The sequence below is a fragment of the Lemur catta genome, chromosome 24 (assembly GCF_020740605.2).
Source record: "Lemur catta isolate mLemCat1 chromosome 24, mLemCat1.pri, whole genome shotgun sequence".
Lineage (NCBI taxonomy): Eukaryota > Metazoa > Chordata > Mammalia > Primates > Lemuridae > Lemur > Lemur catta.
The window spans coordinates 1,565,802-1,591,898 of record NC_059151.1 but is presented as its reverse complement, the minus strand read 5'-3'; the positions used below and the strand labels follow the sequence as shown (position 1 = coordinate 1,591,898).

At 43.7% G+C, this 26,097-nt stretch overlaps 1 protein-coding gene and 2 long non-coding RNA genes across 5 annotated transcripts in view; 1 reads left to right on the top strand and 2 right to left on the bottom strand.

Moving 5' to 3' along the window:
• Positions 1-346: 346 nt before the first annotated feature.
• LOC123627377 lies at positions 347-2,041 on the bottom strand. Its single transcript, XR_006731258.1, has 2 exons — positions 1,221-2,041; positions 347-543 (listed from the first exon to the last, which is right to left on the bottom strand). It is a non-coding gene; the product is annotated as an uncharacterized LOC123627377 (long non-coding RNA).
• An 11,970-nt stretch (positions 2,042-14,011) lies between these two features.
• Positions 14,012-16,380, bottom strand: LOC123627376. The gene is made up of 2 exons (XR_006731257.1): positions 14,657-16,380; positions 14,012-14,520 (listed from the first exon to the last, which is right to left on the bottom strand). It is a non-coding gene; the product is annotated as an uncharacterized LOC123627376 (long non-coding RNA).
• Positions 16,381-17,256: 876 nt separating this feature from the next.
• RASGEF1B (RasGEF domain family member 1B) overlaps positions 17,257-26,097 on the top strand; it is a 31,780-nt gene continuing 22,939 nt past the window's right edge. For 2 of the 3 annotated variants that reach the window (XM_045536919.1, XM_045536917.1), the window contains exon 1: positions 17,257-17,371. The gene's annotated coding sequence lies outside the window, so the exon portion shown is untranslated. The remainder of the gene's footprint in view (positions 17,372-26,097) is intronic. The other variant, XM_045536918.1, reaches the window with a different exon arrangement.

The following is a 26,097-nucleotide window of genomic DNA, read 5'->3' as shown; positions in this document are numbered from 1 at the left end:
TTCCGACCAGAAGGATGGCGGCATTGCGTGGGGGGGGGGGGGGATCTCTTTGCGTGTGGCTTTGTGCAGCCGGCCTGCCAGGCATTAGGATTCCAGCCCTGATACCTGTGCCAGACTGTTAATGTCTTAATGCTTATTCAAGTGTCAGGGCGTGCTGGCAGATGTCAGGGAGAATGGGGGGCTGTCAATAAGGAAATTACTTACAGTCACAGGGTGATCGCAGTCTGTCAGGTAGCGTTGGAGAGGGTGTCATGCTGAAAAGAAGGTGGCAGAGAGAAAGAGGATGGCAGCAAACAGCGAGGGGGGGTGGGTGGGGGGGAGGTCTTTTAAAAAAATGGTTTGGAGATATTTTATTTTCCTTTTATTCTCAGAGCTAAACTACAGATGCAGCAGTCATAGGTCAAGAAATAAACAAGCAGGTATTTCCTATTCCTGGAGACCTTCAGCGTAAAAGCTGGGTGATGAGGGGGCTTTTGTTTCCTGACAGCAGACAAATAATTCCAGCTCTTTCCCGGGCAGGCGGCCGGAGTCGGTTCCCTGGTCCTGCGGAAACACATACAGTTTTCCGTGCGTGCCATTTTCCATCCGACAACTGCCTACTGTGTGCTAGGCATGCTAAATAACATTTTTAAAACACATTTTTTTTTTTAAAATTCTAGGAAGGAAAAGGTTTTTAAGAGTGAGAATTTGGATGAAGTAGTAGCTCATCTATGCAACTTTAACGGCACCTGCCATCCTCTTTGCTTGCTTGGGGGGGTGGGGGAGGCTTGGAGAAAGAGGCTTCCAGGCAATCTTCCCTTTCAAAGCCTCTCTTCGTTCCGCATTGGTCAGGGTGATTCTATTTATTGACTCCTGATGGCTGCAAAACTCTATTCCTGTCTCATTTTTTTCCCCTGGTCTTTATACTCTCTACCCCATCCCTCTAGGGAGATGCTTCTCAACTTATGAAGGGGTTATGTACTGATTAACCCATCATGAGTCAAAGATATCATAAACAGAGAATGCATTAACACTCTGATAAACCCACTGTAAAGTTGAAAAACTCTAAGTTGACCCATCGTAAGCCGGGGACTGTCTATGTATGCGTGTGCTTGGAAGAGAGGGAGCAAGAATACTGTTCTCATTAGTCGTTAGTCGAAAGTCAGATGCAATGGTCTAATTACAAGAAAAAACGCACGCATAATTACAAGAAAAAATGCACGCATAGTTACAAAACTTACCTTTTAGATGAAAGGTCGGCCCCTCTGAATGACCCTGGGAACATGAGACATCTCCAGTGTTTATCCGTGAGATGAGAAAAACATGCTTACATTTAAAGGGAACATGGCAATTCCATTTGTGGTCAATGGTGGCTTTTTAGGGCTGTCTATTCTTAATGATGTCCCACATCCCCTGTTGTGACACAGCTCCCTTTCATATTTCAGAATTTCTCCCAGAAGGACTCAAAGAGAGGATGTTAGGCACATTTGTTAGTTCGTTTTAGACGAGTCGAGGAAAAGCAAATATTTCACTGATGGAAACTCCAGAGCTAAAGCTGCCCGAGAGTCCAGGGATCAGGGACGGGAACTTTTTCCCAGATTGCAGGAGTTGGGCAGCTCCTGGAAGATGCGGCTGCGGTGCCCTGTGTCCATGGGGACAGAGCCAGCTGGGGCCAGCGGGGGGTGAAAGCTAAAGTGCAGACGTAGCCGGGCCAGGTTGCGGGGGGGGGCCCCTCGCTCACTGCCCTTCCTGTCCTGCAGGGCTCCTCTCTCCTCCCGCAGCTGGACAGGAGGGGATTTTGGGGTCTGGATCAGAACCTGCTGGTGTCCACATCCGCACAGCCCCCTGCCCGGGGGCGTCCTGCCCACCCGCGGGCAGGGCTGTGTGCTCAGGGATTTCCAGGGCCCACACCTCCGCCAGCTTCACACCCAGCAGGGAGGAGCCTCCAGTCTTTTGAAGTATCCTCTGGGCCTTTGAAGTGCTCACCCCAAGGGGGAATAAGCAAATTTCTGGCAGAAAAAAATGTAGCAGGACTTAACTGATCCCCAGGGCAATTCTCTGGAGACGCCTCAGGTTTCAGGAAAAAGTAAATAAGTTTCTATGACGACAGCTCACAAGGCTTTCCTTCTTCTCCTCGCGAAGCTGGAGCAGAGAGCAACCAGGCTGGAAATTCTCTGTGATGCAATGTGGGCTGTGAGGTTTCTTCCTTCCTTGGAGCTGCAGGTTCTCCAGCCCAGTCCCACTGCCCTGGTGCACCAGGGGACAGGAACCCGGCCGGGTCCTATGCTGCAGTGTTAAGCTCTGGGTGAAAGGTGGAGCGTATTCGTCAATCAATCCAGGAATAACACTGACACGAATACTTAAAAACACAGGCAAGCACGCTATCCGTGGACGTAATTAAGATGACAAAATTCGAGAAATGTCAGAAAAACAACAGAGCGTGACGTTCCCCACATGCGTTTATTTTTCCCACTTGGTTATTCACAACATATTGCTCATTTCACTGAATAACTCAATTTTTTAAAAAATGAAAACCCTTTGGAATCACTCTTTTTTACACATGAAAATAGTATTTTCAAAATATCTTCTTTTCCTTCTCATCCTTTCTCACGTTATGATTGCTGTTATTCTCAGTCTTCTTCTTTCTTTTGTCTTGTTCTCTAACTGGGTACTGGCCAAGGGGCGATGAGAAAAAATAATATAATCTATATAAATAGCAAAAATATATTCCTATATAAATATAAAAATAAAATGTATATAACAAAGCCAATGATTATCATTTATTAAGTACTTATGAAGTGCTGGGATAACCTCTTTGCATTTATTATTTTACCAAGACTTTATGACAGTCCATTGGCCTTATTTTATAGGTAGGGATTGAGGTTTAGCAATGTTAACCAACTCAAGAGCCCTGGATTAGTAATTCCAGTTCAAAGGTCACTTCCTCAGGCATTACCACCCGCAATTAGGACATATACTTCTTTAAATGCTCTTATAATCCTATCATATTTAACATCCTGTACCTTTCCTTCATAGTTCTTGTGAGTTATAATTCTACATTCATTTGTAATTATTTGATTTAAGTGTATCTCCCCACTATACTGTAAGTTCTAGGATCACAGAAACCTGTTTATGTTTCGCGATCTCTGTGCTTGTTACATAGTAGCATTATTGAATGAATGTACACATTGAATGAATGAATGGTGCAATGATTTAATTAATAAATGAAGCCTTATCTGTCCAGCTTCAGAATTTGAGAGTTGTGGTTTAGCCAGCAAAGTTGCTTTTTAAGCTAAATCTTACATGAGGGAATATGCAAAGTTATGTATATAATAATCTGTATAAATAACAAACTAACGTATTGTATATATAAATACAGAAATAGTATATATATAACAAAGCCAACGTGTACAAAGTCGTATGTGTGACATTAGTGCTAGCTGAGCTAGTGGGGTCTGAATCCAGCTCCACCACCTTTTAGCTGTTTGATCTTGGACATGTGATTTAACGTTTCTGTGTCTCAGTGTGTTCATTTGCAGAATAAAGATAACAATAGAACCCAGTTCACGCAGTTATGAGGGTTGAATGCATGGGCAACCTCACAGAACAGCGCATGGGTACTTAGAATGTTCTGTGTGTATGTTATTATCATTATTCAGAAACTTCGTTGGGACAGAGAAATAAAAGTCATAGGCTAATGTCATTCAAAGAGTCCCATGGGATAGCACATATTCATGGACTCTGTTCTGGTCCTCAAGGTGTCTGTCTTAAAGAAGTGGTCCCATCTTTTTACACCCAAATGGAAAACACCCAGTGTGAATCCATTTTGAAATTTTTGCTAATATTTGATCCTACACGTTCAGAAAGGAAATATTTAGGGGAACACAATGTGCTTAAATTTTGGACGTATATTACAAATATTCCCTAAAAAAAAAACCTCTATAACACTCTCCCATTGGGCTCACATCCTCTCCGATCTTTATCAAGAACTGTGAGGCCGGGCACCGTGGCTCACGCCTGTCATCCTAGCACTCTGGGAGGCCGAGGCAGGTGGATCGCTCGAGGTCAGGAGTTCGAGACCAGCCTGAGCAAGAGCGAGACCCTGTCTCTACTAAAAATAGAAAGAACTTATCTGGCCAACTAAAATGTATATAGAAAAAATTAGCCGGGCATGGTGGCGCATGCCAGTAGTCCCAGCTACTCGGGAGGCTGAGGCAGGAGGATTGCTTGAGCCCAGGAGTCTGAGGTTGCTGTGAGCTAGGCTGACGCCACAACACTCACTCTAGCCCGGGCAACAAAGTGACACTCTGTCTCAAAAAAAAAAAAAAAAAAAAAAAAAAAAGAACTGTGGAATGAGGTGGCATGACAGAGGTGCCTGACTAGAGCCACCCAGTCCGAGAGGTGGTCACAGCTCTGCCACCTGTGAGCTGTTTCTCCTCTTGTTTCCCCAACCAGAAAGTGACGGCATCCATGAGACTGAAGGTTAAATGAGAGGAAGCTCTAAGGCCGCTGGTGCATCCTCCCTGCTTACAGTCCTTCTGACAACTGTCCCAACCAGGACGGGACCTGCACTCTGCTGTCCTTTTGTGCCTTCTCTGACCACTTCCTCAGTGTCCCTCCAGTCTTCCCGTGACCAGAGACCTCAGGCTGGCCCTCCTCCTCCTCCTCCTCCACATTTTCCACGAGCTCTCAAGGCCGGAGTAGGCACAGCGAAGCAGAAGAAAAATGAGACATTCAGTCAAAACATCGGCGTAGAATTTGTCTTACTTCTGCTTCCAACTGGCTACTTGATTGTGAGCAAGTGACTCACCCGGGCCAGGTCCAATCACCTGTAAAGTGCTCCTCTGTAGAAGTGGGACTCCATGAAGCACGTTTTGGAATCATGTTTTGCTCCCTCTGCCCTCTTTATATCGTTACTGCTGTTATGACATAATCGCTGTAGTGCTATTTTGAATGTATGCTTTCCAAAACCTTTTACATTTATTGTGGTATTTGGTCACCGTGTCAAAATGGCGAGGGACTCAAGTTAGGCTCTGTCCCTCCACTTCCAGATGAGAAAATTGAGTTAAGACAGAGAGGGGATGTTAGACTTGGCAAAATCACAGAGTTATTGTGTCTGTTAGACGTGAATGGTCCACCTATTGTACGCGTTGCACCAGGCGAAGTGCCAATGCTACGGCGACAGGCTCATACTTTTTGTAATAGAACACACACAAAGGTAAGTGATAACCCAAAATAGTAGATGCTCAGAGACAAATACAATTACTTTTTACTGTATTGATTTGTCTGTGAAGAAGGAATACCCCCTTTTTTTTTCTTAAGTGGAGTTTCCCCATCCTTGTGTAAGATACCTTCCGCTTCTCTGGCGGCTCCCCTGGAGAGCTCAGTGGGAGAAAAAGGTGAATTTTACTCTGACCCTGTTCCATCAGTGTTAGGTAAGCACAAGCCTCGGGGTGGGCATCTTCAATGATCTGTTTGGGCTTCCTAAGTAGTACGTGTTTCAATGTAATCTAAAACTGTGACATTCTGTAGAACCACAAAAATCAAGACTGGAAATTATCACGGGAAGTTTTCTTCTGAATTTTTTTTTTCCTGAGTCCTTCCTTGTTTCAGGACTGGGGTGTAGGAGAAGTATGCAGGTTTCAGTTTCATTTGTAGTGAAACTGGGAAGGCATAGAATTGATTCTGAAACTCCACAGTAAGAATAAGGGCTATGAGAATCTCTGGAATGGTTTCTACTTAAAAAAAAAAAAACAAAAAAAAAAACATTTCCAAGGACTTTTGATAGGGCTTTTACAAAATATTTAAATTTTTAAATATGTGCTGTATTCACACAGTTCAAATGTGATAAAGCGTGAATGGTGCCTGGTGAAGTTTCCTTCCTCTCTTTCTCACCGGCTGTCTTCCACCAACCACGGTTCCACCCCCTCTCCCAAGTAGCTAACCACTGACCAGTTCCTTGTTCATCTGCCCCAATTTTTTTATGTATAAAATAATACAGTATAAATATATATTCCTTCTTGTTTCCTTCTTTGACATATATCGTAGCCTACTCTACATAATATTTTGCATCTTTTTTCACTGAGCAATATATGAGCATTCCATATCAGAACACAGTTTCCTTATTAGTTTCTATTATATCTGCAAAGCGTTTGATTCTTGACTGTATCAAAATTTGTTTACCCAGCTCTCTAAAGAGAGATATTTAGTTGTTTGTAATCTTTTACCACGAGGAAATGAGTAACTTTGTTCATGTGTTCTTTCACATAATGAATGGAGTGTATCCCTGGGGTAATTTTCCGTAGCTGGCATTGCTTAATCAAAACATGTGTACATTTGTAATCCTCCACAATACAGCAGATTTTCACCAATCTCAGGAGTTAAAGAAAAATATATTTCAGAATAGTTTTAATTTACAATTTTGTTATTATGAGTGAGAGTGACCACTTTTCATCTGGATAAAAGCCTTTTTCAGATACAAACTGAGCTAATATAGTTCTGTTGGATTATTCATGATTTTCACTCAGTAGCAGTACAGTAAATAAGCATATATTCACCATTTCCTGCGTTTGCTATGGTTTAGGCTTCTGTTTTAGGAGAAAGCAGCCATTCTTATCTCCTTTTTATTTGGACTTACAGGGTGGCCAAGTGTCCTTTTTATTCTGTTTTTAAGATGTGGCCAGAGTTGAACTCGAACAAGTAGAAGCACAACCGTACCCCAAGTCCTACTCTTTCAGTAGCCCTTCTCCTCCTTGGTTGAAGTTTGCTCGGCGCCTGTGAAAGAAACAACAATCACAACTAAGACAAACTCCCAATCTTTCTTCCTCCTTAAGTAATCCCGGAATCATTTTACTAGTCATTAGAATAAGAACTGGAAGAACTGGTCAGGTGAAAAGAGAATTGTCCACAACAGAATGAATCTAACGCCATAACTAAATGATCGTTCCCTTTCTTCTTTCTTAGAAGTTTGAAAGTGATTCTTTTTCCATGGATACGCAGTTTTCAGAAATTTGGAAAATAGTGGCCTATCGTGATTTCTTTCCGTGAGCATGCTATGAAATTAACCTGTCGGTTTCCTAGCAACACCATTTAGTAAAAGAGTAAATGTCAGAGTGTGAACGGAGGATGAGGTGGCCTATCTGCTGAATGTTAGTTAATTAACAATTAATTAATTTGACATGTATCATTGAGCAGTAGTTATGAGCCAGACGTCTGCTTAACACGGAGAATACACAGCAGTGAATAAAAAAGCCGTGCCCTTTGCCCTCTCAGAGTTTGTGTTCTAACCCAGCCACTCTTTACCCTAGTTACATAGGAGAGTTACCTGGGGCGCTTTATAAAAATACCAAAGCCTTTGCCCAGGCCAAGAATCCCTAGGGGTATAACTCAGGAACAAACACTTTTCGAAACTCCCCAGATGGTTCCAAGTGAAGCCAGAATTGAAATCACCGGTCCAGCCGTGCCCCAGAGACAGTGAGGAAACCACAAAATATTTCAAAGAGGAAGTGGTCATGGAAATTTTGAAATGATGTCACACGAACCACACAGTACTGACTTTGAAGCATTTTTGCTACTATGTTTAACTGAAAAGCAACCATGGCTTAAGATCGGCATTCCAGTTTCTAGGGAACAAAAAGGATAGAGGAAGAGGCTAAATGGCACCTTGAGGGGAAATGCCAGACAAACCCAGAAACCGGTACTTTCTCCAAGGCGGATGGACTGGTTTCTTCCAAAAGGGCAAAGTCAAGAACAGCAGAAAAGGGTCGGTAGTGGGGTGGGGGTGGATGTAGGTGAAAAGATAATAGAGAAATACCAACAAAATAGAACACGTTAATCTTGATTGCATCCTGGTTCAAAATATCCTTGGGGGCAATTTAGGAAATTTAAATAGGTACTAGAAATGAGATAATATGAGGGAATATTGTTGATTTTTCTTGGGTGATAATGCATCATCTGCGTATAAGAATATCCTTATTTGTAGGGGACGTTGAAGGCGGGTATCTGCAACTTTCACATGGTTTTCGGCAACACTAAATGAAGTCACTCATGTAGATAAGCAAATACAGTCACACTTTTTACAGGAGTCTGAAAGAGGCTGAGGTATTAAGGATAAAAGAGGATCCCGAACAGTGATGATAATTATATTTAATTAACTACCATTTACTGAGCGAGTTCTGTGTTCCAGATATTGTGTTAATGACTTTCTATGCATGATTTAATTTCATTTTTAAACCAAGCATTATTATTTTAATCTTACAAATGAGAAAACTGAAGCTCAGACTGATGAAACAACTTGTTCAAGTTCACACCGAGCTGGGATTTGAACCCAGTTCTTCCTGTTTCTAGTGTGGATGACCTTGATCATGATGAAGCCTTGTTTCACTCATTTATTTATCCTGAAGATCAGTATGATAACACAGACATTGAGCTCCGGAGAAAAGATGCCCACGGTCTCTGACGTCACGGAGTTGGGGCAAGTCTGTCCCTTCTGCGCCTCCCCAAGCCTCGTGGCTACTGAGGTGTCCGGAGGGAGCCAGTCTAAAAACTAACCATTAAAAACAATCCTAATACGAAGTAGCATGTGACAACTAGAAGACAGCTCTAAAACCATGTGTTCATAGCCCAATACCTCCACTGTGCAGAACACGAAGAATTTCAGATGTCACCTTCTCCCCCGACAAGCCAGCGTCACATGATCCTATTTATTTGTCCCAGCACTGACTGAGTCCCTGTGAAACAGTGTCTCTCCACAGGTGAGACAATGAGTCCCTCCCATTGTTTGCTCTCAACAGGTTGTCCTGCTTGGCTTTCCCTCCCCCCTTCTGTGCTCTGGAGTGAGTTCTGCTGGCCTTTTTGCAAATGCCCTATTTCAATATGCTGTTTGCTTCTCTGTAAAAGAATTACGGTTTATCGGGTTCAAACTTTCCCTTTTCCCTGACGTATCGGCTGTTACTCCTAGACTTGCAGCGAAAATTTTTACCATTATGTAGTTTGCAGATCTTAAAAGAGAAAGGAAGGAAGGAGGGAGGGAGGAAGGGAGGACCCAGAAACTTCTGTAGAAATGTATGAGGCCTAAGAGGCACCTTGACAGATGAGATGTTCTTTGAATTTATGTCACTGTGATAAACTTTTAAGGCCTTGTTCTGCCGGTATATAGGTTTTGTTTTGTTTTGTTTCTCACCAATGGAAAGACACAGAACTAATTCACGTTCATTGTTATTTTGTTGTGTATTCTGAATCAAAAGACGGCGATGTGTCTGCCATTAGCCTTCGTGTGAGAGCAGGGACCAACCCAAATCGCTTCTATTTAGTGACGTTTTCAAACAGTATGTCCTAGTTTTGGGGGGAAAAATACAGCTTGGTAGTGTTTCGGAATTTAGAAACGTTAAGTTCCTGACTGCCTTTTGTAACAGCTGGTGTTTGACTTTGGAACTTAGGAAGGTAGGACATTTAAAAACGAGTCTGTTGTGAGTTCTTAAAAATACAACAAAAAGAACTCAGGACAAATGTTTTATTTATCCGTGGAACTGTATCCAGATTGAGACATTTTATTTTGCCCTTGGCTGTAGATTTCTTGCCGTGAGAGGTGTTAAATGCATACATACCTCTGTAGAGAAAGCATCCGTCTCTCTTAGACTTGTTTCCTCACGTACTGAGGGGATAACCTCTTAAATCATCGAGTAATAAATAGTCTAGGTCAGAGAGTTTCTCTTCTCTCCACCACTGCAAGCAACATCTCCCCACCCAAACACATGCCCAGATGTGCTCCTTGACGCTCACGGCAGACCCAGAGAGGATGGACCACAGGGAGACACGTCGGACATTCAGCCTCTGTTTCCTTTTAGGGCTTGACCGCTCTCCGGAGACGGCTAACTGGAGACACTTAGGTGGATAATTGCAGATTCTAAAATTATCACCGGTTCATTCCAGGCCCTGGAAACATCGATCCCAGGCTAATGGTGTTAGTCTGTGGGAGACTGGACTTTGAAGCAGGTTTCAGTCGAGCATCAAAGCTCATTTGTGTAACCACCACGTACAGTCCTCTGGACTGTTGATTGATAACTACACTTTATAAATGTGATTAATCATTGAGAAGAAAAAGGTAAAGCATAACATTATCAGTACATATTGCCTTAAAATGTAACCTTTAAATATAGAAGCTTACGGTTATATAGTTTAGGTATATGGAAATATCCAATTTTAAGTAAAAATTTCTTTTTTTAAAAAATAAATATACAAAAAAAAATTTACAAAAAAAAAAAAAAGTATATAGGCTGGGCACAGTGGCTCACATCTGGAATCCCAGCACTTTGGGAGATTGAGGGGAGGATCACATGCAACATATTGAGACTCTGTCTCTACAAAAAAATAAAAATTTAGCCAGGCATGGTGGTGCATGCCTGTAGTCCCAACTACTCAGGAGGCTGAGGCAGGAGAATGGCTTGAACCCAGGAGTTCAAGGCTACAGTGAGCTGTAATTGAGTCACTGCACTCCAGCCTGGGTGACAGAGTAAGGCCCTGTCTTTAAAAAAAAAAAAAAAGTATAAACACCTGACTACCCACCACCTACCACAGATGATAATAATGAACATTTTGTCCTATCTGTTTTATGTCTGTCTTTATGAAAAAAATAAAATACTACGATAAAGTTGAAGTCCCTTTGTCTCCCATTCCCTGTCCCACCCCTGCCCCTTCCCAGAGACAGAGAGAGCCATTCTAATTCTCTGCAGAAATACGGTTACATTAGATGATCTGTTCCATTTGTTTTTGTGCAAAAAATATATTTGGCATTATGCTTTTTCATAACCATATCTAACCCTAACCCTAACCCTTAGGTACATGCTTGCATGATGAAAGTGGTAAATACTAATTAGAGAAGTTTCCTTGATTCACATAATTTCTTGAATATAATTTATAAAATCTGATTAATAGTCTAGACTATGGTTACTTTAATGATAAAGCAACTAAAAGGTTTACTATGTTACTACCTTGAATATTACATAAGATAATAAATAGTATTAGCAACATTTAGAGAATTCTAATAAAACACATTAGTAATATCTGGAGAATTCTCCTTGATTATTTCATCAAGAGGTATTTAAGAGAGAACATTTGTCATCAATATTTGAAAACAAATTGTGCTTCTGTAATGTCAAAGCGGCACTATGGATCCATGCCTGCAGGAATAATTAGGAAGTAAAATCATGTAGTGTTTGAAATACTGGGCTTATTATCTGGGCTCTTTGGTTAGTGTAACTTTGCCATTACCTTGTTGGTTCAGGATAGATTATTTACTATCTCTGGGACTCAATTTCCTCATTTCAAAAATGCTTTGGTTGGTGGCATGGGGGTGGGGAAAGATTAAAAGAGATGATCATTAATATTTTTCCCAGCTCTAAAATTTTATTATTCTATTATTCAATTTCTCCTTTCTCTATTCCTACTCAATGTGTTAGACATAGATTAGCAATTTGTCAAAACCGAGGGGATCGTCTATGAAAGTAATCGCACTTAACATCAAAGGCTATACGAGTCTGAAATAGGAAAACCTGTTCTTAATTCATTATAAGATCAACTCGTTTGGAAGAAGCCAGACAAAAACTACTAGAGAGAGAAAGATTACAAATAGAGAAATATACTTACATTTACTATAAGGATATTACAGGAGGAAGAATATTTATCTAAATAAATTCAGGTTAAACATAAATTTTTACTCAAAAAATGATACTTCTAATCAAATTGATGCATGTTTAATATTGCTAAATATTTCTGTTAGTGCAGACAAGTGACTATGAACTGCATAATCAATGACAAGGACGACTGTCTCGTGACCTTGTGATCAGCCCAAGTCATCATATTTCTCATTATCAGTATTCTTCCTGAGGATGTTGCACATAATTACTTTGTAAGAGTAAATAAGTATTGACAAATGAGTAAAATAATAATGCTTCTTAAAGGAAAAATAATAAAGCTGCCTCTCAACAGCTCTTGTCTATAAATGAAGACTTAGTAATTTTTTACGTCTTCTTAGGGGACTTTCAAACCTCCTACATCCATGGTGGAATTTCCCGTGCAGTCGTTATATTCTTTTGTACAACTTTGGGGCCGGGGAGATAAAAAGTGACAGTGACAAAGAGTCACATGGACATGTGAAAGAGACTTCCTGAAATTATCTTCTCCAGTCAGTCCCCTTCTATTTAGGAGGATCTTCTCAGCGAGCTTAAATGGATGGCTGTCTGTGCTATTTTTAGTGATCCCAGAAGAGGAAAACATATGACTTCTGTAATGACCACTGTCAGAATTGCATGACCCTCCCAGACCCAATGTTCTCCCTAAATGAGATAATGGATGTGAAAGAACATTGTAAACTATAACAAATGGCGGCATTATTATGGAAATGACCATTCCAACGGTGACCCAATCATTTGTTTTACCACAGAGACTCCTTCTACGTGGCAGGGTTCATTTTATAGTGATGAAGGGGACTGATGGCATCGAGCAGGAGGAACTCAGGGTCTTGAATATCTAAACCTGTATGTCCTGCCTTGGTCATTCTTCTCATCGGGTTTCAGGGACATGTATGTCCAGAGGCGGACGCCAAACACGCACACACTTTGTATTACTATGAAGTTCCAACATGGTGCCCTAGTAAGCTGGATGGGCCCACGGGCAGACTTCTACTCAGGCTAGAAGCAGGAAGAGGGTGTGAAACCAAAGCGCGCCAAGAGGTCTCCTTCCCACTTTCGCTCTTGGCCCTCAGACGATGAGGAAAGGGAAGTCAAGAAAAAGCAGAGTCAAGAGCAAGCGGAAAATAAGGGATTTTCTCTAAGGTCTGGAGCTGGGCTGGTCCAAGTGGCCTAAGACCCCACTGTTTTGTCCAGCTACTAGAGAGGCAGTGTGCATCGTACTTATCCAAAGTGGGCTTATTCCTTGGCCTTGAAGGTAAGAGGGCCTACGCTGTGGTCCGGATCAGCTGTTGCTAGGTAACGTGACCCAGGCCTTTGCTTTCTTCCATTTACAAACGGGGGCTAAGATTGCATGTCCTCAAACTGCCCGCCTCCATATTCCAGAGTGGCATTGAGGAAATACATGGAAGAGAAAATAGGGAAGTGTTTTGGGGAGTTATTTGGCCATTTCACAAAGCCCTTTGAGATTCAGAAAGAGGGACTTCAATGCTGAGAAAGGCCGCCATTCCACTTTGGACATCTTCAGTGTTTTTCTTACATTGAAGCTGTGATCCATTCCCTTATACTTTTCCCTCCTTAGACCTATCTGGCGTCTGGTGCCTCCTTCCTCTTTAATATGATAAGTTTTACATATTGGAAGACAGTTATGCTTTGTGAGATTTTCATGTGAGTATCAAGTATTTTAAGGAAATTATAAACCATAAATAATAGTATTAAACTTGTGTCTTTAAAAAAAAAAAAAAACTTGTGTCTTTGAGACAAATAACATTGCTTTGCAAGGATACAACCGGCCTCTAGTTTAATTTAAATACACACATCTACTAGTTTTAAACATTATTTCGGAAATGTTACAGTGAGCGATTGAATCAATTTTATGAGGTAGGACGACAGGAGAATTGGAATCAGAGATATATGGGTTTAATTCATAGCTTCTCCAGCTGAGTGACCTTCGCAAGTTATTTACCTTCCCAAACCTCATTTCATCATCTCAGAAATGGAAATAATAGTGCTAAACTCTCAGGGTTTTGTTTAGGATTAAAGATAATGCAAGTCAAAAATGTAACACAGATGATGGTGAAACACTCAACCGTGGGTAAAAAGAGTGAACGACATCAACATACATCAACAGGGATAGACGGTCAAAAGCATAAGCTGGAGGGAAAACAGAGAGACACAGAATGAGACAGGTTACACAATAACATTTGGGTAAATACACTCATGCAGCGCTCACAGAAAACAATGCCATCATTGTTCACGAAAGGTGCACTGAAAACCTCACGCCAAATGCTGTGTGGTGAAAACTGGAATTTTAGGTGGTTTTTTTTTTTTTTTTTTTTTTTTTTTTAGCATTAGTAACTTTTTATTCTCAAATTGATAAAAGCATTTAACATATACTTTACAGTATACTTTACAAATTAAGTGATATACATTTTGCTTATAAAGTGACTTAAAGTATTTCAAGCATTATATAATTCAATTTGTACAAAAAGTAAATTTCCAAATAAAGCTTTGGTTAGTAGAACTGATTATGTACTGTCAAATCCATTTTCCAAAGTTGTTCAAGAAAAAAACCCCATCCATTAGCATAGGTATTTCTCGTACAATCAAAGCTTTTTACTATTTAGAAAGGGGAAATATTACAATAATTAATTTTAATTTTCAAGTCTGGATCAGCCTTTTTTCTTCTCATTAATATGTGGTTGCAGGGTAGCACACCATCACTTTTGAAAAACAAATTATGTACAAAATCATTTTTTACTTTATTCTTAGGAGGGAATAAAATAAAAGAAAGAGGGTGTTACGTGGATCAGTCATGACGATTGCTCTAATTTCGTGCACCTGAGCTACAAGAGGGCTGGAAAAGAAAAATAATGCTTAGCACAGATACTGCCACATAGCACAAATGCAAGACGGGGGCTACTGTTTGATACTGGGGTGAGGAACTACCTAGCAAGGCTGCATTTGCACCAGCTTGGCGTCATTGAACTTACCAACATTTACAGAGATAAACATTGAGCCAATGGAGTCGGGAGACAATAAAGCAACTATGAAAAGTAGAAAACGGAAAGAATATTTTTTCATGATAGAGAATAATTCAGACATGACAGTAACAGCAGGTATTTACTGAGTGCTTACCACGGGCTGGGCATTCATTCATTCATTCATTCAACCAACACAGATTTATTTAGAGCTTATTGTGTGTCGGACACCATGGTACCCGTCGTAAATGCAGCGGGAAAACAACTACAGTGACAACAGCAGCGAACTCTGCTCTTGTGTAACTTACACTCCAGTGGGGGGAGGAGCAATAATAAGTGAAATATACAGTATGTCGAGTGGCGATAAGTCCTACGGAGGAAACAACAATGAAGCAGCGAAGGGCTACAGGGAGTGGAGGCGACTGCGGTTTTAAATACGGAGGTCGGAGGAGCCTTCTCTGAGGGACATTGTTTCCAACTCATGTCATGTATCATCTTTTGGTCTTTTCAATACACTATGAAGAAGTTACTTTGATTAACTGTGATGCTGGTGTTCAGATGAGTAAACTGCCCGGAGTTCTTCAGTGTCTTTTCTAAGGTTTTCTAGGTGGCTACGTGACAGAGACAGGATTGGGGTTTGGGATGCCTGGCTGCAGAGTTGTCCCTTTATGTGACAATACTGCTCATACAGGGAGCTAGAAAGGGCCCCGAGGGACCTGCCAGAACAGGGAGTGGAAATGTGGTTTGGAAGAGCATTGGATCAAAGCATATTATCATGGTATCCATTCTACATCTTGAGAATCTAAAATAAACGTCCTCTTTGGCAGATGTAGGGGGGCAATACTTTAGAAAGTAAACCTGGGCAAAATCTTCTGGGCTGGTGTGTACATCCAGAGGTTACAAAGGATATGTCAGGTATTTCCATTAAGAAATCTTGATTTAATCCCACCCTTTTAATTTCTTGCGACAAGAGCAGAACCTCAAGAGCATAAGTCACTTGCCCAACATCATGTGGTTTGTTTGTTACAGAACCGGGATGGAAAACTGAGTTTGAAACCCCCCCCCAATCAGCACAACCACAACAGCTAGGCTGCCCCCACCAAGCTCCCTTGGTTTGTGGCTTCTCACTGAAAGTGCAGAGAAGCTAAGCTTAAGCCAAAGGCTCAAATCGCTTAGAGTGAATTACAGAGCCGGGGAAGTCCCGTTGATAGAAGGGAAGGAGGGAGTATGGTAAAGAGGAAGAATAGGAAGGAAATGAGAGGAGGAATCAGCTAAGAATAGGCAAAGTGAGCTTCAAGGTGACTCCACCCCAGAAGGGAGGTGAGCGGTAAAGGCCAGGAACCAAAAAGATTCCTCCCTCTCAATAATCCTAATTACAGTCCTATAGGACAGGTATGAACAGTGTTGTTTTCTACATGAGAAAACTGAAGCTCAGAAAAGCCACTTTACCTACTCAAGGCCACACAGCCGGCCAGAGAGCCTCCTGGCTAGACATTTTTTCTTTCCATGAGCGTCTTCTTTTCCTTATTGGCTTCCATCATTTCTTCCCTCCAGCCTTTATGTGTACCAGGTGAACCACTGAGGTTTTTACCTTCTTTCTAAAACAGGGGTCGAGCATCCCAGAGAGGATGAGTCTGTGGTTGCCACGACAACACAGCCCTGACTGGGGACTCACGGGCCTCCCTGTCCTGCCTCCAGAATGACATTCCGTAGAACAGCTTCCTCCCCTTCGCGCGCCTTCTGAAATCCATCATTTTACGTTTTGCTGGAGTGATGATGTGCTGGACGTTTGTCCTCCACGAGGCCGCGAGCTTCCTGACGGCAGGGCCAGCCTCCTGTGCCACCGGTGTGCCCCGGCGTGTCGCACGAGGCCTGGCCCCCGGCTCTCGCAGGGTTCGCCGAGCAGGTGTTCCCGGCTCCTCTCGGCCCCTTCTGAGAGTCCCCCGGGCAGCCCTTTAGCGCGTCACGCCAGTGGATGCTGCGTACCGAGTCGGGCCGGTCTGCACAGGTAGCACGCAGGTGTGTGCACACGCACACGTGACCGCACCGCAGCCCGGCAGGTGCACGCAGGGGACGCGCCCAGCCCTGCACCGGCCTCCGCAGCGGGGGCGGGCACCGGGCGGGCGGGCGCGCTGCGGGGTCCCCGGGCCGCAGGGACCTGCGCGGGCGTCTCGGGCGGGGGCGGGGCGGGGAGAGGGGGGCGGGGCGTTCCGGGAGGGGGGGCGGGGGACAAGGGGGCGGGGCGTCCTGGGCGGCGGGGGAGGAGCGGGGAGAGGGGGGCGGGGCGTTCCGGGAGGGGGGGCGGGGGACAAGGGGGCGGGGCGTCCTGGGCGGCGGGGGAGGAGCGGGGAGAGGGGGGCGGGGGAGAAGGGGGCGGGGCGTCCTGAGCGGCGGGGGAGGGGCAGGGAGAAGGGGGCGGGGGCCCTTCCGGGCGGCGGGGGAGGAGCGGGGAGAAGGGGGCGGGGCGTCCCAGGCGGCGGGGCGGGGCGGGGCCGCGAGCTGCGCGGCGATTGGTCCGCGCCCGCGGGTGGGCGTGGCCGGGGCGGGGCGGCGCTCGCGGCCGGGGTGTGCGCGGCGCCGCGGCCGGACTTCAGTATAAACAAGGCGCCGGGCGGGCGGCGGCGGCCGCGCTCTTCTTCCTGCTTCCCGCGCGCTCGGCTCCCCGTCCCGCGGGCGCGTTCGTGGGGCGCGGCAGACGCCGGGAGGTGAGGACCTGGGCCGTCCGCGGTAGGTGCCCCCGGCCGGGCAGTGGTGCCGGGAGGGACCCGGAGCCGCGCGGGACCGAGCCGGGCTCCAGGCTGCGCCGCCTGCGGTGCGCTCCGGGCCGGCGGAGACCCGAGCGGCGGCGGTGAGCGCCCGCGGAGAGCCGGGTGACGCCGGGCCCGGGGACGTCCCCGGCTCCCCAGGTGCGGGGCCGCGCTGCGGGGACCGGGCGGGGCAGGCTGGGGGTCCCCCATCCCGCGGCCCGGCCTTGCGTTGGGGGAGCTCGGTAGCTTGGTAGGATCTGTCCGAGTTCTGACAGATCGTCCTTTCCCGTCTTTGCTTCCCTCTCTGTGCGTGCGTGGGTCGTTTGCTTCCACTCTGGACTGGTTGTCGCGCGTGTGTGTGTGTGTGTGTGTTGGGGGTTGTTGTGTCGTCGGCGCCGCGTGGCCTAAGGTCTGACTCTTAGGAAGGGACAAGGGAACAGAGTCCCGCGCTCACCGCCGACGAGGTGATGTTCTGTCACCTGGCAAACCTGGGAGACACCGAGTCGCCTGGCTTTGTGCCCGAGCTCAGGTGAGTCGCCTCAGGCCTCCCGCGCGGGTGAAACTGACACGAGCCTTGCGAAAGGTCGGCGCGAAGGGGGCTCCTCTTTCCGGGGGGCCTTGGGGACAGCTGTGCGGGAGAGCAGGGCCGAACGCGGGGCTGGGTGCACCCGTGTGCGTGCGTGTGTGCGTGTGCGTATGTGTGTGTGTGTGTGTGTGTGCGTGTGTGTGCATGCGTGTGTGTGCGTGCGTGTGTGCGTGTGCATGTGTGTGTGTGCGTGTGTGTGTGCGTGTGTGTGTGCGTGTGTGTGCGTGTGCGTGTGTGTGCATGTGTGTGTGCATGTGTGTGTGCATGCGTGTGTGCGTGTGCATGTGTGTGTGTGCGTGTGTGTGTGTGTGCCATTTAAGTATTGCTGCCCACCTGACCCCAACCAAACCGGCGCAGTTATAGCGAAAGTCAGGTACCCAAGTCCCCTGACAGCGCAGAGCGCGCCGCAGCGTGGGGACCTGCGCGGGAAGTCGGTCAGGGCAGCGGTTGTCTCCTCGCACCGCATTAATAGCATGTCCATCTGCGCCGATGAACTCCGTGGACAAAGTGTGTATAAATGAACATGCACAGAAATCTGTGTGTGTGTGTTTGGGCCGAAAGCGTCTCCAGGGAGTCCTTCGTCAGCAGCGCCATGTGATGACTGTCAGGAACTGCCGGGGTGTGCGGGTCTATATTTAGCCCGGGTGACCGCTCATGGCCGTGGGAGGGTCTCTGAACTGGGCGCTAAAGGGGAAGAGTCCAGAGATCGGGATGTTGCCCTCCTGAACAATGTCTGGGACAGTCAGACTCAGATGGGGTGAATAATTGTTCTTTCCTCCTGAAAGCAGTGGCCAGTGCTTGGCCCGGGATGGCTACGAGGACGATTACAGTTAAGCAGAGTCTAGACCTGATTGGAGATTTGGCAGGAAATAACTGGTCAAGTGAGGTTTAGTGCACATACAAAATTGATTTCTAAAAAAAAGGAACGAAAATAAAAATTCTTGACTGTTGAGGTTTTCATAACAGAAAAAAAGAATGACAGCTTGCTAAACCCTGTCATTAATGGTAATTTTATTTTTTAAGGGGGGAGGGGCAGTGGTGGAACCAATGAAGAGTTAGGGCCATTTTGACAGAAATCAGGATTTATAAAGAGTGTGATATTATGCCTTTCAAGCAGATTTTCTGGTGAAAATGGGAAGATCAGCCACTGATGAGCAAGTTTCTTGTTGGCATTCTTCCTGTGCCTATGGGGCAGTCCTTTGTTTTCATGGAGGTCACAACATTTCTGGCTACTGAGTATACTTGGCCTTGTACGTTGCAGTTGTCTGGTGGAGTGTTGAATTCTTAGGATTTATTTCTCCCATGGTGCATTTTAGGTCTTGCTCCATTTTATGTGCTCCACTAGACATTTTATTGGATACTACCACACCTGATACTTGGGGATCCTACTATCTTTTGGAGGAATCACCAGAAAGCATTTACATTGTCTCCCTTTTTCTAGCTTAGCATCATATATAGATATACATACATATATTTCTAAGTATTTGTTGTTTATCATAACAATACATATTTCTTATGCTATTATTAATGTTTCATTATTATGATCTAAAATTGACTTATGGTTAATTTTAGTGGAGTACAATAGGCCAGATTAACCCAGTTGATAACACCTGTCAAGGGGAAAGAGAAAGGGTAAGAAAATTGAAGGGTGAAGTTGGGGCAGGTGCCTGTGCGTTCTAGGTAAGACCCCTTGGTCTGGCACAGGAAGTCATGGGATCAGCTTTGTCTGTCTCCAAAGGCTGTCTGGAAGAAGGGACTCGGGAGGAACTTCTAGATAGCTCCAAGGAGAGCCCCTCCTTGGGAAGCAGGTGGGGAAAGGAAGGTCTTCTCCCTTACTTGGGAGAAGGATCCCCTGAAGTAGGACCAGAGAATCTTGATTCTGATGCCACCAATAATAAATGGAAAAGCTCTGAAAACATGTCGTGGTGTCTTACAGTGGCAGATGGTACTGTTGAAAATGCTGGTTGAGATTCTTGGAGTTTTTATGGTCAGTGGTGAAATTCAGGTATTGCCTTTCCACCCCTTTCACTTTTCCAGAACTGTAGTTGTCCTTTCTCTGGTTCTCCAGGTAAATCTACAAAAAGTAGATCTGTGCAACCTTTGCTTAGCCTAAAATAGCAGATGTGGTGGCCTAGAAGCTGCCCTAGAAAATGAGGAGACCTGGGTTCTGGCTCATCTGGAGCCCCAGCCAGTCCTTATTCTCTCCCTAGACCTGCGCTGTCTGTAAAGTGGACGTGGGCAGTTGAGCTAGATGATGTGTGGGTCCCTTTTAGCTCTGTGATAACTGCTTTCCTTGCTGTACTCTCACTTCATGCATTGGCACCCTGTCGCAGGAGTGGGCAAATGCAAGATAAAATGAACTGCAGTTAGATTTTCAGCTACTTTCTGGGTACATGGAAACAGACAAGAGTGAAATTTCTTTTAATGTTTGCATTTGTGTAGAGATTGAATATTTTCTTGAATTGGTTTTTGGTTTTGTTTTTCTCAGTATATTAAAAATTATTATTTCAAGGTATATCTATATCTAGAAATCATTCAACTGATTCAGATTTTATTAGGAAACCCTGATGTGAAAATTAGTTTAGCACAGAGAAAGTACAAATTACCCTCGCAGGAAAAGCAAACACTTTATAGACTACCAACATCTTTGTATTGATCTGAAAGAGAATAGAGGCAGAGGAATGGAAGAATAAGCACAGTTTTTTAAAAATTGCAGCCAAAAACTAAAATTATCCAAGTAATCATATTATATAATAAAACATAAATAGAAAACCCTACTTTTTAAATAAACGTCCTCATTAAGTATCCTTTCATTCATGCTGAGATGAATTGGGTGTAGAAAAATAAAGCCTTTTAGTAAAGAATGTTCCCCACATGATATTCTATAGTTTGGCTTGAGGTCTGTCATGTAGAAATGATGATTCAGCTGCTAATAGCTGTGTTGTTCAGTATGATAACCACTAGCCACATGGGGATATTTAGATTTAAGGTTTTTTTTAAATTAAGCAAAATTAAAAATTTAGTTTCTCAGTTGCACCAGCCGCATTGCAAGCGCTCAGTAGTCACTAGTGGCTGGCAGCTACTGTATTGGATAGTGCAAAAGAGAAACATTTGCAGTATCCCAGAAAGTTCCCTTTGACAGCACTTAATTAGATGAGGATGATTTTGACTATTCAGAAGATCATTTTCATTCCTCTGGGAAAAGGAAATACTTAATTCTCATCATAGAGGGATACCTAAGACATAAGGAAATACGACAGAGTGGCTTTTTATAAGCTAGGCTATGTCTTCCCCTGTTCAGGCATGAGCAGTGCTGCTTTCTAAGATCAATAATACGCCAAAATCACAGTCACCAGTTTCTCAGTCTTGTTTCCCCCCCAAACCCTAGCTGCCCCTCTTTGCTTTCCTAGACCCGCACCAGCTGTTTGCAAGACCAGGCCCGAGGCGCCATCTGCTGTTAACACTCAGAAACTGCATGGAAGTTGTCGATGATAAAAGAGTGTCACCATGTGCCCAGCCCATAAAGATTTCTCTCCTAGAAAAGATTTAAATGACCCTCCAGGTCATGTACTGAAGTGTCCTTTTGTGTTTTAATAAACTGCTAACAGCAGATTCCCCAAGACAAAAGATGACAAATCTTACCTTTGTTTTTCTTCCAGAGAAACCAAAGATAGTAACTATTTGAGTCACAGTCCCCTTCCTCCTTCCGTTAGGAATTCGTGAAGAATTTTTAAAGTAGCTTTCGGGACAAATCAAGCAAAATGTGAATTCGTTTTTGTATGGAGGACTGGAACTCCATTTCATCGTGGAGGGAAATAGGATCTTCCTTCCTCAAGAATACTGGGGGTTTGTTCTCCCTTAACTCTGAAATCTACTAAGCATTTGGGACTCAGTTCCAAAGAATGTACTTATCTTGGAGTTACTTACTATCTGTCCGCATGCCAAAGAAGTGACTTGATCCTGAGTTGTCTATGTGGGTTGCCCTCTCAACACAATACCTCTTTCTTCAAGGTTAGCAAACGTGTCACATTTCTACAGTTTCCAGAGATGCTGTTAGGAATCTCTGCCTTGAGGACTTGCCCTGAGCGAGGAAAGAAATGAAAAGACAATCTTCTAGACATTTTCAAGCTCGAAATAAGCCATGTTTTATATAGTATCAGGAACTTGATTTTTGCATTCACCTGGGCTCCATCAAATCCATAGTCAGATACACCCAGCGAGGATGCAGTCAGTAACTCAAACACAGTCTGCCGTTTGTATTCTAAGTACCAAAAGGAGGCTCGCAGTACTTGATATACCAGCTGAAGTAGAGCTGAAATATGTGAACTCGCTCTAATTCCGATCTATACCACTTCACATGAAAAAAGAAACAAACAAGTTGTTGAAGATGCATCTTACCGAAGTGCAAAGTTTCTTTAGAATGTAGAGAGAACTGAGAAACCGGTCATTCTAGGATATTAAATTAAACCTCTCCCCACTAAACAAATATGCTTTCAAAGTTCAGCTGTTACAGGAAGGCCTACCTCCACTTCATTTTGTTTTTAAACCGGGACACATGCCCAATATGTGAACAGAAGCTAAAATATTATGGTCAACGTAAAGGCATTGGATTTATTAAATATTTTGCCAAAGCACTCTGATGAAATAGGGATTTTAAAAAACCTTTTCTTTCCTTTGACGCCTACACTTTCTATCTCCTTGTCTTGGGCGTAAAGGAAGAGCTGACTCGAGATTCTGGAAGAGATTTACAGAGTCCTGTAGCTGAGGATAGCTTTTGATTTAGTTCCCACCCCCATGCTTTTTTCCCCCTCAGCTTCTTTTCCAATTTGAATCGTCACCTGAAACCACCTTGTCCCGGTGCACCTGCTTCGTCGTAAATAACAGTGTGCAAAAGCAGTCGCTAATTCAAACACAGTCTGTTTAGAAAAAGGCGGCTTTTCATCTGGTGCTTAGTTGGGTTGGGACCATTAGACACGCCTTTCAAACCCATTCACCCCGCAGATCACCCAGAGCTGCCTCGGTGCTGCCGGATCAATGTCAGGCTGAACTTTTCCAGGGTCCTTGGAAGGACATGATCTATCTCTGCGACCAAACTAGCTGCCCCTGTAAGATGTCTTCTCCGTCAACTAACTTTTCAGCTTACCGAATTCATGTTGAGAAGGAGCATTCGTCTTGTGTACCTGAGTTAGGCGTATCTGTACTTCCTGGTGGAAAAGTTTCCAGCAGAACCTGTAATCTGTACGCTAATTCTGGTGGCTGTAAACTTTTTTTTTTTTTTTTTTAGCCTAGTTCATTGTTTTAAAAACCAAAATCTGTTTCCCATTGTCTCACTGCCTCTCCACCTACTCCAAAATGCTGACTCAATGTAGGAAAAAAATAATTTTAAAAACCGTATTTCAACAGTTCCACCCGAACCAAAATAATTATTTATTTTTTAACTCATTTTGATTTGCACTGAAGCATTCTTTTATTTCTGAAGAGCCAGTCTTAAATGTGTCAGCCCAGAGTTCCCTTAGAGCCACCATGCTCTCCTCGTTTGGAGTGGAGAAATAGTGTCTAGATTCTGTACAGGTTAGCACATGGGCTTCTTCACTTGGGGGTCTGTGAAGCCCCTGAAAGTATATGCAAACTTGTTGGTATGTTTTTCTGGGGGCAGTGGGGGGAAAGAGATTTGTGATCTCCCTAAAAACTTAAGAGCCACTGGCTGAGTAGAATATATTTTATGTTGTGAAGAACTGGCTTAGAAATGAAATTTTGTGGTCTGAGAATTTGCTTGTGAGATTAACCTGCCCTCTGCTGTGTGTGTGATTGGTAGGGTTTGAATAAAGCCATATCAGCTTTTTCACGTGTCTCATACAAATCTCTCTTTTTCCAAAGGAATTAACTGCTTTGAAGTTTGACTTAACGGCAAATTAATGCCAGTATTTAACTTGCTGCACTGTCACAGGTTCTAGTTTTGGAAAAGAGTCAGTTTTTCCTAAACAAGGGAAAACTGGCAGGTTCCTGTTAACAGGTATATTGGGCTGGGCAAACTCCGTGCTGATGAAGGATGGTGGACAGTGGAGAGGCTGGTACTAATGTTCTGTTGGGAAGTGTAGACAGGAGTAAATTGAGAGTTTACTGGACCCCAGAGGCAGAAAATATTAGCTGTGGAAGCTGAAAGAAGGTTTGCTGCAGATAAGGAAGCATCAGAACTGCATGGATAGGAAAAAAAGAATGGAAGCTCTGAGTTCCCCAAGTGATTCCTAAAGTTAACAGTACCCGGGAGAAATGTTTCTCTGGATTCTCACATCCAGTACTCTGGGTATTGGATTTATTTTCTTAACAAGAACGAAGGCAATATTTAATCTTCTGGGCCTCACTTTTCAATTCCAGAACTGAAGCAGGTAGAACTAAAGACCTAGACGTCAAATCTGAGTAATACTGAACAAGTAGTAGCTCTTGATGTGGGTAATAAGAGAGAAGATACTTAAGAGAAAACAAACTACAATGTTTCTCTTCTTAGGTATTTAAAATTATGTCTCACAAACTACTTTTGGTACCATTCTGCTGACTTTTCCTCGCGTGTATCAAATGTATCTATTACTTAGGCATTTGATCCTTCAGAAAAGAGCTAGACTGGCCACTAGTTAGAGATTGTGCAGAGATGAGTGATGAATACTATGACCCATGACTTTTCTTTTGGTCATTTGTCTTATGAAATTTTTTCCTGGAAATCTGTAAAGTGCATATGAGAAAATATTACTGTATTTCATTACATCTAAGATGCCATTCATTGTAAGATACTCTGTTATCTCTTATCTCTTTTAAAAGACTGTTAATTAAACGTTTTTAATCACTCCCTTGTTTACATGCATCCCAGTTTTAAAGATACTAAAATATTTTTTAAAGTGCACATTAGAATCTCTGCAATCTCTTTGTCTAGATGGGACTTTGCTTTTTGATGGCAAAGGTCAGTAGCTTAAACATTGCTGTTGACACTCTGACTTTTTAATAAGAGTAATTAATGGTGTTAATATGTCTTTGGAGCAAGGATTTATGTAGAACATGTAAAACACATAAATTATTCTAATAGCCTACAAGTCAGGACAGACTGTCAAGATTTTCATTTTATGATTAAATATTAGAAGTTGAAAGCAGACCATTTGCAGTATAAATGAAGTAGTGTCATAAATTTTTAACCTGAAATCTGAAGACCTAACTTTGAAACCCTACCCTGTCTGTCCCCTGCTCCACGTGTAACCCCAAGCAAGTTATTGTAGTTTTTCTGAACCTCAGCTTCTTATGTGGTCAGAAAAGGATGAGCGTGTCTGTCCGGTGAGCTGGTTGTAGACTCCAGAAAGGCATTTGTAGTCAGCAAACCACTGTGCAAACAGGAGCCAGTGGAATCTTCAGAGCTTTCCACATCGTGGGTCTCAGGAGAGGGACCTTGAGGGGGATGCGGAGAGAAGCATTTTCAACCAACCAAGGGAGCAGGGCCTAAGGAATTGGAAAGAGTAGAGGGTAAGGCAGAAAAATATGGCCATTGTGCATGAGTAAGGGGTCGGGGTCTCTTGGAGCGACTTGAATCTCCGCAGGTGGTTGTTGCCGTGAGTTCAGTAACCAAGGTGGCTCATGGGAAAATGAAATCAGCGAATTTGCAACGTAACTTTGGGCTAATCCGAAGGCAGAAAATGGCCTGTGATAAACGCTTTCCTTACAGTTGATTTTTAAGAACAGTCAGCTATAACCTCTCTTGATTTATCTTGATTTGGTGCCCATGGCTATTGGCATTATCTTCGTTTGGTGCCTCATTGAAGGGAGTTTTCTAAGTGCTAATATTTTGCGCCTCCTCAGAGAAGTCCTGTGGGTCCTACATTTCCAGAGAATAATACAAAAGCCTTGTGCCATTGCTCTCATAGTAATTGGCTCTGAGAAGAATTTTGCTATAAAGAAGATAGGTAGTTTCGTTATGATTTAGGATTTCAGAAGGGGTGAGCAAAATTGGAAAGAACAGATGGAAACATGGCTGAGGGTGGAGGGGAGTGACTTCTAAAGCTATTCACAGCTATTACATGCCCAAACTGGGACTTCATTAAATCTGAATCCTTGCCCGGATCTCGTCCTTGTCCTCTTTGCAG